This window comes from Micromys minutus, assembly GCF_963924665.1.
Source record: "Micromys minutus genome assembly, chromosome: 16".
In the NCBI taxonomy this organism is placed as follows: domain Eukaryota; kingdom Metazoa; phylum Chordata; class Mammalia; order Rodentia; family Muridae; genus Micromys; species Micromys minutus.
Genome location: NC_137985.1, coordinates 3,533,003 through 3,548,281, shown reverse-complemented (window position 1 = coordinate 3,548,281; position 15,279 = coordinate 3,533,003).

The following is a 15,279-nucleotide window of genomic DNA, read 5'->3' as shown; positions in this document are numbered from 1 at the left end:
AATGTTTAGGGTTAAGGGTTTAGGGTTGTTTAGGGTATAGTGTTAATGGTTTTAGGGTTTAGGCTTGTTTAGGGTTTAGTGTTTAGGGTTTAGGGTTTTTTAGCGTTTAGTGTTTATAGTTTAGGGTTTAGGGTGCTTTTGGAATTAGTGTTTAGGGTTTTTCGGGGTTTAGGGTTTAGGATTTTGGGTGTTAGGGTTAGTGTTAGGGTTAGGTTTAGGGTTAAGGTGAGGGTTAGGGTGAGGGTTAAGGTTAGGGTTAGGGTTAAGGTTAGTGTTAGTGTTAGGGTAAGGGTTAGGGTTAGGGATAGGGTTAGGGTTAGGTTTAGGGTTAGGGTTAGGGTTAGGGTTAGGGTTAGGGTTAGGGGTTAGGGTTAGGTTTAGTGTTAGGGGTTAGGGGTTAGTGTTAGGGTTAGGGTTAGGGTTAGGGTTAGGGTTAGGTGTTAGGGTTATTGAAAGGGTTAGGGTTATTATTAGGGGGTTAGGTTTAAGTTTAGGATTAGTGTTAGGCTTAGAATTAGAAATAGGGTTAGTGTTAGGATTAGGGTCAGGGTTAGGTTTAGGGTTAGGGTTAGGGTTAGGGTCAGGGAGGGTTTAGGGTTAGTGTTAGGGTTAGTGTTAGATTTAGGGTTAGGTTTAGGTTTATTGTTAGATTTAGGATTTAGGGTCTAAGGTTTATGGTTTAGGATTGTTTAACGTTTAGGTTGGATTAGGTTTAGGGTTTAGAGTTTAGTGTTATGGTTTCGGTTAGGGTTAGGGTTAAGGTTAGGATTAGGGTTAAGGTTAGGGTTAGGATTAGGTTTAGGGTTAGGGTTAGGGTTAGGGTTAGGGTTAGGGTTAGGGTTAGGGTTAGGATTAGGTTTAGGTTTAGGGTTACGGTTAGGGTTAGGGTTAGGGTTAGGATTAGGGTTAAGGTTAGGGTTAGGTTTAGGATTAGGCTTAGGGTTAGGGTTAGGGTTAGGGTTAGGGTTAGGGTTAGGGTTAGGATTAGGGTTAGGGTTAGGGTTAGGGTAAGGTTTAGGGGTTAGGGTTAGGGTTATAGTTATTGTTAGGTTTATGGTTTAGGGTTTAGTGTTTAGGGTTTAAGGTTTAGGGTTTAGGATTGTTTAAGATTTAGGGTGGTTTAGGTTAAGGGTTTAGGGTTTAGAGTTTAGGATTGTTTAAGGTTTAGGGTTGTTTAGGGTATAGTGTTTAGGGTTAAAAGTTTAGGGTTGTTTAGGGTTTAGTGTTTAGGGTTTAGGTTTGTTTAAGGTTTAGTGTTTAAGGTTTAGGTTTTAGGGTTGTTTTGGATTTAGTGTTTAGTGTTGTTTAGGGTATAGTGTTAATGGTTTAGGGTTTAGGGTTATTTAGGGTTTAGTGTTTAAGGTTTAAGGTATATGGTTGTTTAGGGTTTAGTGTTTAGGGTTGTTTATGGTTTAGTGATTAGGGTTGTTTAGGGTTGTTTAGAGGTTAGTGTTTAGGGTTATTCAGGGTTTATGATTTAGGGTTGTTCAGGGTTTAGTATTTATGGTTGTTCAGGGTTTAGGATTTAGGGATTAAGGTTAAGGGGTTAAGGTTAGGGTTAGGGTTAGGGTTAGCATTAGGGTTAGAGTTAGGGTTAGAGTTAGGGTTATGGGGTTATGTTAGGCTTAAGGTTAGTGTTAGGGTTATGGGGTTAAGGTTAGGGTTGATGTTAGGGTTAGGTTTAGGTTTAGGATTAGGGTTAGGGTTATGGTTATTCTTAGATTTATGGTTTAAAATTTAGGGTTTATGGTTTAAGGTTTAGGGTTTAGGATTGTTTAAGTTTTAGGGTGGTTTAGGTTTAGGGTACAAAATTTAGCGTTTAAGATTGTTTAATGGTTAGGGTTGTTTAGGTTTTAGCGTTTAGAGTTGTTTAGGGTTTTTTAGGGTTGTTTATAATTTAGTGTTTAGGGTTGTTCATTATTTATGATTTAGGATATTTTAAGGTTTAGGGTTTAAGGTTGTATAGTGTTTTAGGGTTTAGAATATAATGTTTAGGGTTAAGGGTTTAGGGTTGTTTAGGGTATAGTGTTAATGGTTTTAGGGTTTAGGCTTGTTTAGGGTTTAGTGTTTAGGGTTTAGGGTTTAGGGTTTTTTAGCGTTTAGTGTTTATAGTTTAGGGTTTAGGGTGCTTTTGGAATTAGTGTTTAGGGTTTTTCGGGGTTTAGGGTTTAGGATTTAGGGTGTTAGGGTTAGTGTTAGGGTTAGGTTTAGGGTTAAGGTGAGGGTTAGGGTGAGGGTTAAGGTTAGGGTTAGGGTTAAGGTTAGTGTTAGTGTTAGAATAAGGGTAAGGGTTAGGGATAGGGTTAGGGTTAGGGTTAGGATTAGGGTTAAGGATAGGGTTAGGGTTAGGGTTAGGGTTAGGGGTTTGGGTTAGGGTTAGTGTTAGGGGTTAGGGGTTAGTGTTAGGGTTACGATTAGGGTTAGGGTTAGGGTTAGGTTTAGTTTTAGGGTTATTATTAGGGGGTTAGGTTTTAGTTTAGGATTAGTGTTAGGGTTAGAATTAGAAATAGGGTTAGTGTTAGGATTAGGGTCAGGATAAGGTTTAGAAATATGGTTAGGGTTAGGGTTAAGGGTAGGGTTAGGGTTAGGGTTAGAATTAAGGTTTAGGGTTAATTGTTAAGATTAGGGATAGGTTGAGGTTTAGGGTTAGGTTTAGGGTTAGGGTTAGGGTTAGTGTTTGGGTTATGATTAGTGTTAGGATTAGGATTAGGGTTAGGGTCATGTTTATGTTTAGGGTTAGGGTTAGGGTTAGGGTTAGATTTAGGGTTAGGTTTAGGTTTATTGTTAGATTTAGGGTTTAGGGTTTAAGGTTTATGGTTTAGGATTGTTTAAGTTTAAGGGTGGATTAGGTTTAGGGTTTAGAGTTTAGTATTATGGTTACGGTTAGGGTTAGGGTTAGGGTTAGAGTTAGGGTTAGGGTTAGGGTTAGGGTTAGGGTTAAGGTTAGGGTTAGTGTTAGGGTTAGGGTTATGGTTAGTGTTAGGATTAGGGTTAGGGTTAGGGTCAGGGTTAGGTTTAGTGTTAGGGATAGGGTTAGGGTTAGATTTAGGGTTAGGTTTAGGTTTATTGTTAGATTTAGGGTTTAGTATTTAAGGTTTATGGTTTAGGATTGTTTAAGGTTTAGGGTGGATTAGGTTTAGGGTTTAGAGTTTAGTGTTATGGTTACGGTTAGGGTTAGGGTTAGGGATGGGGTTAGGGTTAGGGTTAGGGTTATGGTAAGGGTTAGGTTTAGGTTTAGGGTTAGGGTTAGGGTAAAAGTTAGGGGGTTAGTGTTAGGGTTTGTGTTAGGGTTAGGGTTAGGGTTAGGGTTAGGTTAGGGTTAGGGTTAGGGTTAGGGTTAGGGTTAGGGTTAGGTTAGGGTTAGGGTTAGGGTTAGCGTTAGGGTTAGGGTTAGGGGTTAGGGTTAGTGAAAGGGTTAGGGTTATTATTAGGGGTTAGGTTTAAGTTTAGGATTAGTGTTAGGGTTAGAATTAGAAATAGGGTTAGTGTTAGGATTAGGGTCAGGGTTAGGTTTAGGGTTAGGGTTAGGGTTAGGGTTAGGGTCAGGGAGGGTTTAGGGTTAGGGTTAGGGTTAGATTTAGGATTAGGTTTAGGTTTATTGTTAGATTTAGGATTTAGGGTCTAAGGTTTATGGTTTAGGATTGTTTAAGGTTTAGGGTGGATTAGGTTTAGGGTTTAGAGTTTAGTGTTATGGTTACGGTTAGGGTTAGGGTTAGGGTTAGGATTAGGGTTAAGGTTAGGGTTAGGATTAGGTTTAGGTTTAGGGTTAGGGTTAGGGTTAGGGTTAGGGTTAGGGTTAGGATTAGGGTTAGGGTTAGGGTTAGGGTAAGGGTTAGGGGTTAGGGTTAGGGTTATGGTTATTGTTAGGTTTAGGGTTTAGGGTTTAGTGTTTAGGGTTTAAGGTTTAGGGTTTAGGATTGTTTAAGATTTAGGGTGGTTTAGGTTAAGGGTTTAGGGTTTAGAGTTTAGGATTGTTTAAGGTTTAGTGTTGTTTAGGGTATAGTGTTTAGGGTTAAATGTTTAGGGTTGTTTAGGGTTTAGTGTTTAGGGTTTAGGGTTGTTTAATGTTTAGTGTTTAAGGTTTAGGTTTTAGGGTTGTTTTGGGTTTAGTGTTTAGTGTTGTTTAGGGTATAGTGCTAATGGTTTAGGGTTTAGGGTTATTTAGGGTTTAGTGTTTAAGGTTTAGGGTATAGGGTTGTTTAGGGTTTAGTGTTTAGGGTTGTTTATGGTTTAGTGATTAGGGTTATTTAGGGTAGTTTAGAGGTTAGTGTTTAGGGTTATTCAGGGTTTATGATTTAGCGTTGTTCAGGGTTTAGGATTTATGGTTGTTCAGGGTTTAGGATTTAGGGATAAAGGTTAAGGGGTTAGGGTTAGGGTTAGGGTTAGGGTTAGGGTTAGGGTTAGGGTTAGGGTTAGGGTTAAGGTTAGGGTTAGGGTTAGGGTTAGGGTAATGGTTAGTGTTAGGATTAGGGTTAGTGTTAGGGTCAGGGTTAGGTTTAGGGTTAGGGTTAGGGTTAGGGTTAGATTTAGGGTCAGGTTTAGGTTTATTGTTAGATTTAGGGTTTAGGGTTTAAGGTTTATGGTTTAGGATTGTTTAAGGTTTAGGGTGGATTAGGTTTAGGGTTTAGAGTTTAGTGTTATGGTTACGGTTAGTGTTAGGGTTAGGGTTAGGGTTAGTGTTAGGGTTAGGGTTAGGGTAATGGTTAGGGTGAGGGTTAGGGTTAGGGTAAGGGTTAATGGTTAGTGTTAGGGTTAGGATTAGGGTTAGGGTTAGTGTTAGGTTAGGGTTAGGGTTAGGGTTAGGGTTAGGGGTTAGGGTTAGTGTTAGGGTTAAGGTTATTATTAGGGGGTTAGGTTTAAGTTTAGGATTAGTGTTAGGGTTAGAATTAGAAATAGGGTTAGTGTTAGGATTAGGGTCAGGGTTAGGTTTAGGGTTAGGGTTAGGGTTAGGGTGAGGGTTAGGGTCAGGGAGGGTTTAGGGTTAGGGTTAGGGTTAGGGTAAGATTTAGGGTTAGGTTTAGGTTTATTGTTAGATTTAGGATTTAGGGTCTAAGGTTTATGGTTTAGGATTGTTTAAGGTTTAGGGTGGATTAGGTTTAGTGTTTAGAGTTTAGTGTTATGGTTACGGTTAGGGTTAGGGTTAGGGTTAGGGTTAGGATTAGGGTTAAGGTTAGGGTTAGGATTAGGTTTAGGTTTAGGGTTAGGGTTAGGGTTAGGGTTAGGGTTAGGGTTAGGGTTAGGGTTAGGGTTAGGGTTAGGATTAGGGTTAGGGTTAGGGTTAGGGTAAGGGTTAGGGGTTAGGGTTAGGGTTATGGTTATTGTTAGGTTTAGGGTTTAGGGTTTAGTGTTTAGGGTTTAAGGTTTAGGGTTTAGGATTGTTTAAGATTTAGGGTGGTTTAGGTTAAGGGTTTAGGGTTTAGAGTTTAGGATTGTTTAAGGTTTAGGGTTGTTTAGGGTATAGTGTTTAGGGTTAAAAGTTTAGGGTTGTTTTGGATTTAGTGTTTAGGGTTTAGGGTTGTTTAAGGTTTAGTGTTTAAGATTTAGGTTTTAGGGTTGTTTTGGGTTTAGTGTTTAGTGTTGTTTAGGGTATAGTGTTAATGTTTTATGGTTTAGAGTTATTTAGGGTTTAGTGTTTAAGGTTTAGGGTATAGGGTTGTTTAGGATTTAGTGTTTAGGGTTGTTTATGGTTTAGTGATTAGAGTTGTTTAGGGTTGTTTAGAGGTTAGTGTTTAGGGTTATTCAGGGTTTATGATTTAGGGTTGTTCAGGGTTTAGGATTTATGGTTGTTCAGGGTTTAGGATTTAGGGATTAAGGTTAAGGGGTTAGGGTTAGGGTTAGGGTTAGGGTTAGGGTTAGCATTAGGGTTATAGTTAGGGTTAGAGTTAGGGTTATGGGGTTATGTTAGGCTTAAGGTTAGGGTTAGGGGTATGGGGTTAAGGTTAGGGTTGTGGTTAGGGTTAGGTTTAGGTTTAAGGTTAGGGTTAGGGTTATGGTTATTCTTAGATTTAAGGTTTAAATTTTAGGGTTTATGGTTTAAGGTTTAGGGTTTAGGATTGTTTAAGTTTTAGGGTGGTTTAGGTTTAGGGTATAGGGTTTAGCGTTTAAGATTCTTTAATGTTTAGGGTTGTTTAGGTTTTAGCGTTTAGAGTTGTTTAGGGTTTTTTAGGGTTGTTTATGATTTAGTGTTTAGGGTTGTTCAGGATTTATGATTTAGGATATTTTAAGGTTTAGGGTTTAAGGTTGTATAGTGTTTTAGGGTTTAGGGTATATTGTTTAGGGTTATGGGTTTAGGGTTGTTTAGGGTATAGTGTTAATGGTTTTAGGGTTTAGGCTTGTTTAGTGTTTAGTGTTTAGGGTTTAGGGTTTATGGTTTTTTAGAGTTTAGTGTTTACAGTTTAGGGTTTAGGGCGCTTTTGGAATTAGTGTTTAGGGTTTTTCAGGGTTTAGGGTTTAGGATTTAGGGTGTTAGTGTTAGTGTTAGGGTTAGGTTTAGGGTTAAGGTGAGGGTTAGGGTGAGGGTTAAGGTTAGGGTTAGGGTTAAGGTTAGTGTTAGTGTTAGGGTAAGGGTTAGGGTTAGGGATAGGGTTAGGGTTAGGGTTAGGGTTAGGGTTAAGTTTAGGGTTAGGGTTAGGGTTAGGGTTAGGGGTTAGGGTTAGGGTTAGTGTTAGGGGTTAGAGGTTAGTGTTAGGGTTAGGGTTAGGGTTAGGGTTAGGTTAGGGTTATTATTAGGGGGTTAGGTTTTAGTTCAGGATTAGTGTTCGGGTTAGAATTAGAAATAGGGTTAGTGTTAGGATTAGGGTCAGGGTTAGGTTTAGGGATATGGTTAGAGTTAGGGTTAAGGGTAGGGTTAGTGTTAGGGTTAGATTTAAAGTTTAGGGTTTAGTGTTAGGAATAGGGATAGTGTGAGGTTTAGGGTTAGGTTTAGGGTTAGGGTTAGGGTTAGTGTTTGGGTTATGATTAGTGTTATTATTAGGGTTAGGGTTAGGGTCAGGTTTAGGTTTAGGGTTAGGGTTAGGGTTAGGGTCAGATTTAGGGTTAGGTTTAGGTTTATTGTTAGATTTAGGGTTTAGGGTTTAAGGTTTAAGGTTTAGGATTGTTTAAGGTTTAGGGTAGATTAGGTTTAGGGTTTAGAGTTTAGTATTATGGTTACGGTTAGTGTTAGGGTTAGGGATAGAGTTAGGGTTAGGGTTAGGGTTAGGGTTAGGGTTAGGGTTAGGGTTAAGGTTAGGGTTAATGTTAGGGTTAGAGTTATGGTTAGTGTTAGGATTAGGGTTAGGTTTAGGGTCAGGGTTAGGTTTAGGGTTAGGGATAGGGTTAGGGTTAGATTTAGGGTTAGGTTTAGGTTTATTGTTAGATTTAGGATTTAGGGTCTAAGGTTTATGGTTTAGGATTGTTTAAGGTTTAGGGTAGATTAGGTTTAGGGTTTAGAGTTTAGTGTTATGGTTACAGTTAGGGTTAGGGTTAGGGATGGGGTTAGGGTTAGGGTTAGGGTTATGGTAAGGGTTAGGGTTAGGGTTATGGTTAGGGTTATGGTAAAAGTTAGGGGGTTAGTGTTAGGGTTTGGGTTAGGGTTAGGGTTAGGGTTAGGGTTAGGTTAGGGTTAGGGTTAGGGTTAGGGTTATGGTTAGGGGTTAGGGTTAGTGTAAGGGTTAGGGTTATTATTAGGGGGTTAGGTTTAAGTTTAGGAGTAGTGTTAGGGTAAGAATTAGAAATAGGGTTAGTGTTAGGATTAGGGTCAGGGTTAGGTTTAGGGTTAGGGTTAGGGTTAGGGTTAGGGTTAAAGTCAGGGAGGGTTTAGGGTTAGGGTTAGGGTTAGGGTTAGATTTAGGGTTAGGTTTAGGTTTATTGTTAGATTTAGGATTTAGGGTCTAAGGTTTATGGTTTAGGATTGTTTAAGGTTTAGGGTGGATTAGGTTTAGGGTTTAGAGTTTAGTGTTATGGTTACAGTTAGGGTTAGGGTTAGGGTTAGGGTTAGGATTAGGGTTAAGGTTAGGGTTAGGATTAGGTTTAGGCTTAGGGTTAGGGTTAGGGTTAGGGTTAGGGTTAGGATTAGGGTTAGGGTTAGGGTTAGGGTAAGGGTTAGGGGTTAGGGTTAGGGTTATGGTTATTGTTAGGTTTAGGGTTTAAGGTTTAGTGTTTAGGGTTTAAGGTTTAGGGTTTAGGATTGTTTAAGATTTAGGGTGGTTTAGGTTAAGGGTTTAGGGTTTAGAGTTTAGGATTGTTTACGGTTTAGGGTTGTTTAGGGTATAGAGTTTAGGGTTAAAAGGTTAGGGTTTTTTAGGGTTTAGTGTTTAGGGTTTAGGGTTGTTTAAGGTTTAGTGTTTAAGGTTTAGGTTTTAGGGTTGATTGGGGTTGAGTGTTTAGTGTTCTTTAGGGTATAGTGTTAATGGTTTAGGGTTCAGGGTTATTTAGAGTTTAGTGTTTAAGGTTTAGTGTATAGGGTTGTTTAGGGTTTAGTGTTTAGGGTTGTTTATGGTTTAGTGATTAGGGTTGTTTAGGGTTGTTTAGAGGTTAGTGTTTAGGGTTATTCAGGGTTTATGATTTAGGGTTGTTCAGGGTTTAGGATTTATGGTTGTTCAGGGTTTAGGATTTAGGGATTAAGGTTAAGGGGTTAGGGTTAGGGTTAGGGTTAGGGTTAGGGTTAGCATTAGGGTTAGAGTTAGGGTTAGAGTTAGGGTTAGAGTTAGGGTTATGGGGTTATGTTAGGCTTAAGGTTAGGGTTAGGGTTATGGGGTTAAGGTTAGGGTTGGGGTTAGGGTTAGGTTTAGGTTTAGGGTTAGGGTTAGGGTTATGGTTATTCTTAGATTTATGGTTTAAAATTTAGGGCTTATGGTTTAAGGTTTAGGGTTTAGGATTGTTTAAGTTTTAGTGTGGTTTAGGTTTAGGGTATAGAATTTAGCGTTTAAGATTGTTTAATGGTTAGGATTGTTTAGGTTTTAGCGTTTAGAGTTGTTTAGGGTTTTTTAGGGTTGTTTATAATTTAGTGTTTAGGGTTGTTCAAAATTTATGAATTAGGATATTTTAAGGTTTAGGGTTTAAGGTTGTATAGTGTTTTAGGGTTTAGGGTATAATGTTTAGGGTTAAGGGTTAAGGGTTGTTTAGGGTATAGTGTTAATGGTTTTAGGGTTTAGGCTTGTTTAGGGTTTAGTGTTTAGGGTTTAGTGTTTAGGGTTTTTTAGCGTTTAGTGTTTATAGTTTAGGGTTTAGGGTGCTTTTGGAATTAGTGTTTAGGGTTTTTCGGGGTTTAGGGTTTAGGATTTAGGGTGATAGGGTTAGTGTTAGGGTTAGGATTAGGGTTAAGGTGAGGGTTAGGGTGAGGGTTAAGGTTAGGGTTAGGGTTAAGGTTAGTGTTAGTGTTAGGGTAAGGGTTAGGGTTAGGGATAGGGTTAGGGTTAGGTTTAGGGTTAGGGTTAGGGTTAGGGTTAGGGTTAGGGGTTAGGTTTAGGTTTAGTGTTAGGGGTTAGGGGTTAGTGTTAGGGTTAGGGTTAGGGTTAGGGTTAGGGTTAGGTTTAGTGTAGGGTTATTATTAGGGGGTTAGGTTTTAGTTTAGGATTAGTGTTAGGGTTAGAATTAGAAATAGGGTTAGTGTTAGGATTAGGGTCAGGGTTAGGTTTAGGGATAGGGTTAGGGTTAGGGTTAAGGGTAGGGTTAGGGTTAGGGTTAGATTTAAAGTTTAGGGTTTAGTGTTAGGATTAGGGATAGTGTGAGGTTTAGGGTTAGGTTTAGGGTTAGGGTTAGGGTTAGTGTTTGGGTTATGATTAGTGTTAGGATTAGGGTTAGGGTTAGGGTCAGGTTTAGGTTTAGGGTTAGGGTTAGGGTTAGCGTTATATTTAGGGTTAGGTTTAGGTTTATTTTTAGATTTAGGGTTTAGGGTTTAAGGTTTATGGTTTAGGATTGTTTAAGGTTTAGGGTGGATTAGGTTTAGGGTTTAGAGTTTAGTATTATGGTTACGGTTAGGGTTAGGGTTAGGGTTAGAGTCAGGGTTAGGGTTAGGGTTAGGGTTAGGGTTAAGGTTAGGGTTAGTGTTAGGGTTAGGGTTATGGTTAGTGTTAGGATTAGGGTTAGGGTTAGGGTCAGGGTTAGGTTTAGGGTTAGATATAGGGTTAGGGTAAGATTTAGGGTTAGGTTTAGGTTTATTGTTAGATTTAGGGTTTAGGGTTTAAGGTTTATGGTTTAGGATTGTTTAAGGTTTAGGGTGGATTAGGTTTAGGGTTTAGAGTTTAGTGTTATGGTTACGGTTAGGGTTAGGGTTAGGGTTGGGGTTATGGTTAGGGTTAGGGTTATGGTAAGGGTTAGGGTTAGGGTTAGGGTTAGGGTAAAAGTTAGGGGGTTAGTGTTAGGGTTTGGGTTAGGGTTAGGGTTAGGGTTAGGGTTAGGGTTAGTTTAGGGTTATGGTTAGGGTTAGGGTTAGGGGTTAGGGTTAGTGTTATGGTTAGGGTTATTATTAGGGGGTTAGGTTTAAGTTTAGGATTAGTGTTAGGGTTAGAATTAGAAATAGGGTTAGTGTTAGGATTAGGGTCAGGGTTTGGTTTAGGGTTAGGGTTAGGGTTAGGGTTAGGGTTAGGGTTAGGGTTAGGGTTAGGGTTACGGTTAGGGTTAGGGTTAGGGTTAGGGTTAGGTTTAGGGTTAGGGTAAGGGTTAGGGGTTAGGGTTAAGGTTAGGGTTAAGATTAGGGTTAGGGTTAAGGTTAGGGTTAGGGTTAGGGTTAGGGTAAGGGTTAGGGTTAGGGTAAGGTTAGGGTTAGGGTTAGGGTTAGGGTTACGGTTAGGGTTAGGGTTAGGGTTAGGGGTTAGGGTTAGGGTTAGTGTTAGGGGTTAGGGGTTAGGGTTAGGTTTATGGTTAGGGTTAGGGTTAGGGTTAGGGTTAGGGTTAGGGTTAGGGTGATGGTTAGGGTTAGGGTTATGTGGTTATGTTAGGCTTAAGGTTAGGGTTAGGGTTATGGGGTTAAGGTTAGGGTTGGGGTTAGGGTTAGGTTTAGGTTTAGGGTTAGGGTTAGGGTTATGGTTATTCTTAGATTTATGGTTTAAAATTTAGGGTTTATGGTTTAAGGTTTAGGGTTTAGGATTGTTTAAGTTTTAGGGTGGTTTAGGTTTAGGGTATAGAATTTAGCGTTTAAGATTTTTTAATGGTTAGGGTTGTTTAGGTTTTAGCATTTAGAGTTGTTTAGGGTTTTTTAGGGTTGTTTATAATTTAGTGTTTAGGGTTGTTCAGGATTTATGATTTAGGATATTTTAAGGTTTAGGGTTTAAGGTTGTATAGTGTTTTAGGGTTTAGGGTATAATGTTTAGGGTTAAGGGTTTAGGGTTGTTTAGGGTATAGTGTTAATGGTTTTAGGGTTTAGGCTTGTTTAGGGTTTAGTGTTTAGGGTTTAGGGTTTAGGGTTTTTCAGCGTTTAGTGTTTATAGTTTAGGGTTTAGGGTGCTTTTGGAATTAGTGTTTAGGGTTTTTCGGGGTTTAGGGTTTAGGATTTAGGGTGTTAGGGTTAGGGTTAGGGTTAGGTTTAAGGTTAAGGTGAGGGTTAGTGTGAGGGTTAAGGTTAGGGTTAGGGTTAAGGTTAGTGTTAGTGTTAGAATAAGGGTTAGGGTTAGGGATAGGGTTAGGGTTAGGGTTAGGGTTAGGGTTAAGGTTAGGGTTAGGGTTAGGGTTAGGGTTAGGTGTTTGGGTTAGGGTTAGTGTTAGGGGTTAGGGGTTAGTGTTAGGGTTAGGGTTAGGGTTAGGGTTAGGGTTAGGGTTAGGTTTAGTGTTAGGGTTATTATTAGGGGTTTAGGTTTTAGTTTAGGATTAGTGTTAGGGTTAGAATTAGAAATAGGGTTAGTGTTAGGATTAGGGTCAGGGTTAGGTTTAGAAATATGGTTAGGGTTAGGGTTAAGGGTAGGGTTAGGGTTAGGGTTAGAATTAAAGTTTAGGGTGTAGTGTTAGGATTAGGGATAGTGTGAGGTTTAGGGTTAGGTTTAGGGTTAGGGTTAGGGTTAGTGTTTGGGTTATGATTAGTGTTGGGATTAGGATTAGGGTTAGGGTCAGGTTTATGTTTAGTGTTAGGGTTAGGGTTAGGGTTAGATTTAGGGTTAGGTGTAGGTTTATTGTTAGATTTAGGGTTTAGGGTTTAAGGTTTATGGTTTAGGATTGTTTAAGTTTAAGGGTGGATTAGGTTTAGGGTTTAGAGTTTAGTATTATGGTTACGGTTAGGGTTAGGGTTAGAGTTAGGGTTAGGGGTAGGGTTAGGGTTAGGGTTAAGGTTAGGGTTAGTGATAGGGTTATGGTTATGGTTAGTGTTAGGATTAGGGTTAGGGTTAGGGTCAGGGTTAGGTTTAGGTTTAGGGATAAGGTTAGGGTTAGATTTAGGGTTAGGTTTAGGTTTATTGTTAGATTTAGGGTTTAGGGTTTAAGGTTTATGGTTTAGGATTGTTTAAGGTTTAGGGTGGATTAGGTTAAGGGTTTAGAGTTTAGTGTTATGGTTACGGTTAGGGTTAGGGTTAGGGATGGGTTTAGAGATAGGGTTAGGGTTATGGTAAGGGTTTGGTTTAGGGTTAGGGTTAGGGTTAGGGTAAAAGTTAGGGGGTTAGTGTTAGGGTTTGTGTTAGGGTTAGGGTTAGGGTTAGGGTTAGGTTAGGGTTAGGGTTAGGGTTAGGGTTAGGTTAGGGTTAGGGTTAGGGTTAGGGTTTGGGTTAGGGGTTAGGGTTAGTGAAAGGGTTAGGGTTATTATTAGGGGGTTAGGTTTAAGTTTAGGATAATGTTAGGGTTAGAATTAGAAATAGGGTTAGTGTTAGGATTAGGGTCAGGGTTAGGTTTAGGGTTAGGGTTAGGGTTAGGGTCAGGGAGGGTTTAGGGTTAGGGTTAGGGTTAGGGTTAGATTTAGGGTTAGGTTTAGGTTTATTGGTAGATGTAGGATTTGGGGTCTAAGGTTTATGGTTTAGGATTGTTTAAGGTTTAGGGTGGATTAGGTTTAGTGTTTAGAGTTTAGTGTTATGGTTACGGTTAGGGTTAGGATTAGGGTTAGGATTAGGGTTAATGTAAGGGTTAGAATTAGGTTTAGGGTTAGGGTTAGGGTTAGGGCTAGGGTTAGGATTAGGGTTAGGGTTAGGGTTAGGGTAAGGGTTAGGGGTTAGGGTTAGGGTTATGGTTATTGTTAGGTTTAGGGTTTAGGGTTTTGTGTTTAGGGTTTAAGGTTTAGGGTTTAGGATTGTTTAAGTTTTAGGGTGGTTTAGGTTAAGGGTTTAGGGTTTAGAGTTTAGGATTGTTTAAGGTTTACGGTTGTTTAGGGTATAGTGTTTAGGGTTAAAAGTTTAGGGTTGTTTAGGGTTTAGTGTTTAGGGTTTAGGGTTGTTTAAGGTTTAGTGTTTAAGGTTTAGGTTTTATGGTGGTTTTGGGTTTAGTGTTTAGTGTTGTTTAGGGTATAGTGTTAATGGTTTAGGGTTTAGGGTTATTTAGGGTTTAGTGTTTAAAGTTTAGGGTATAGGGTTGTTTAGGATTTAGTGTTTACGGTTGTTTATGGTTTAGTGATTAGGGTTGTTTAGGGTTGTTTAGAGGTTAGTGATTAGGGTTATTCAGGGTTTATGATTTAGGGTTGTTCAGGGTTTAGGATTTATTGTTGTTCAGGGTTTAGGATTTAGGGATTAAGGTTAAGGGGATAGGGTTAGGGTTAGGGTTAGGGTTAGGGTTAGCATTAGGGTTAGAATTAGGGTTAGAGTTAGGGTTATGGGGTTATGTTAGGCTTAAGGTTAGGGTTAGGGTTATGGGGTTAAGGTTAGGGTTTGGGTTAGGGTTAGGTTTAGGTTTAGGGTTAGGGTTAGGGTTATGGTTATTCTTAGATTTAAGGTTTAAATTTTAGGGTTTATGGTTTAAGGTTTAGGGTTTAGGATTGTTTAAGTTTTAGGGTGGTTTAGGTTTAGGGTATAGGGTTTAGCGTTTAAGATTGTTTAATGGTTAGGGTTGTTTAGGTTTTAGCGTTTAGAGTTGTTTAGGGTTTTTTAGGGTTGTTTATGATTTAGTGTTTAGGGTTGTTCAGGATTTATGATTTAGGATATTTTAAGGTTTAGGGTTTAAGGTTGTATAGTGTTTTAGGGTTTAGGGTATAATGTTTAGGGTTAAGGGTTTATGGTTGTTTAGGGTATAGTGTTAATGGTTTTAGGGTTTAGGCTTGTTTAGTGTTTAGTGTTTAGGGTTTAGGGTTTAGGGTTTTTAGCGTTCAGTGTTTATAGTTTAGGGTTTAGGGTGCTTTTGGAATTAGTGTTTAGGGTTTTTCGGGGTTTAGGGTTTAGGATTTAGGGTGTTAGGGTTAGTGTTAGGGTTAGGTTTAGGGTTAAGGTGAGGGTTAGGGTGAGGGTTAAGGTTAGGGTTAGGGTTAAGGTTAGTGTTAGTGTTAGGGTAAGGGTTAGGGTTAGGGTTAGGGTTAGGGGTTAGGGTTAGGGTTAGTGTTAGGGGTTAGGGGTTAGTGTTAGGGTTAGGGTTAGGGTTAGGGTTAGGGTTAGGTTTAGTGTTAGGGTTATTATTAGGGGGTTAGGTTTTAGTTTAGGATTAGTGTTAGAGTTAGAATTAGAAATAGGGTTAGTGTTAGGATTAGGGTCAGGGTTAGGTTTAGGGATATGGTTAGAATTAGGGTTAAGGGTAGGGTTAGGGTTAGGGTTAGATTTAAAGTTGAGGGTTTAGTGTTAGGATTAGGGATAATGTGAGGTTTAGGGTTAGGTTTAGGGTTAGGGTTAGGGTTAGGGTTAGGGTTAGATTTAGGGTTAGGGTTAGGGTTAAGGTTAGGGTTAGGGTTAGGGTTAGGGGTTAGGGTTAGGGTTAGTGTTAGGGGTTAGGGGTTAGTGTTAGGGTTAGGGTTAGGGTTAGGGTTAGGGTTAGGTTTAGTGTTAGGGTTATTATTAGGGGGTTAGGTTTTAGTTAAGGATTAGTGTTAGGGTTAGAATTAGAAATAGGGTTAGTGTTAAGATTAGGGTCAGGGTTAGGTTTAGGGATAGGGTTAGGGTTAGGGTTAAGGGTAGGGTTAGGGTTAGGGTTAGATGTAAAGTTTAGGGTTTAGTGTTAGGATTAGGGATAGTGTGAGGCTTAGGGTTAGGGTTAGGTTTAGGGTTAGGGTTAGGGTTAGTGTTTCGGTTATGGTTAGTGTTAGGATTAGGGTTAGGGTTAGGGTCAGGGTTAGGTTTAGGGTTAGGGTTAGGGTTAGGTTAGATTTAGGGTCAGGTTTAGGTTTATTGTTAGATTTAGGGATTAGGTTTTAAGGTTTATGGTTTAGGATTGTTTAAGGTTTAGGGTGGATTAGGTTTAGGGTTTTGAGTTTAG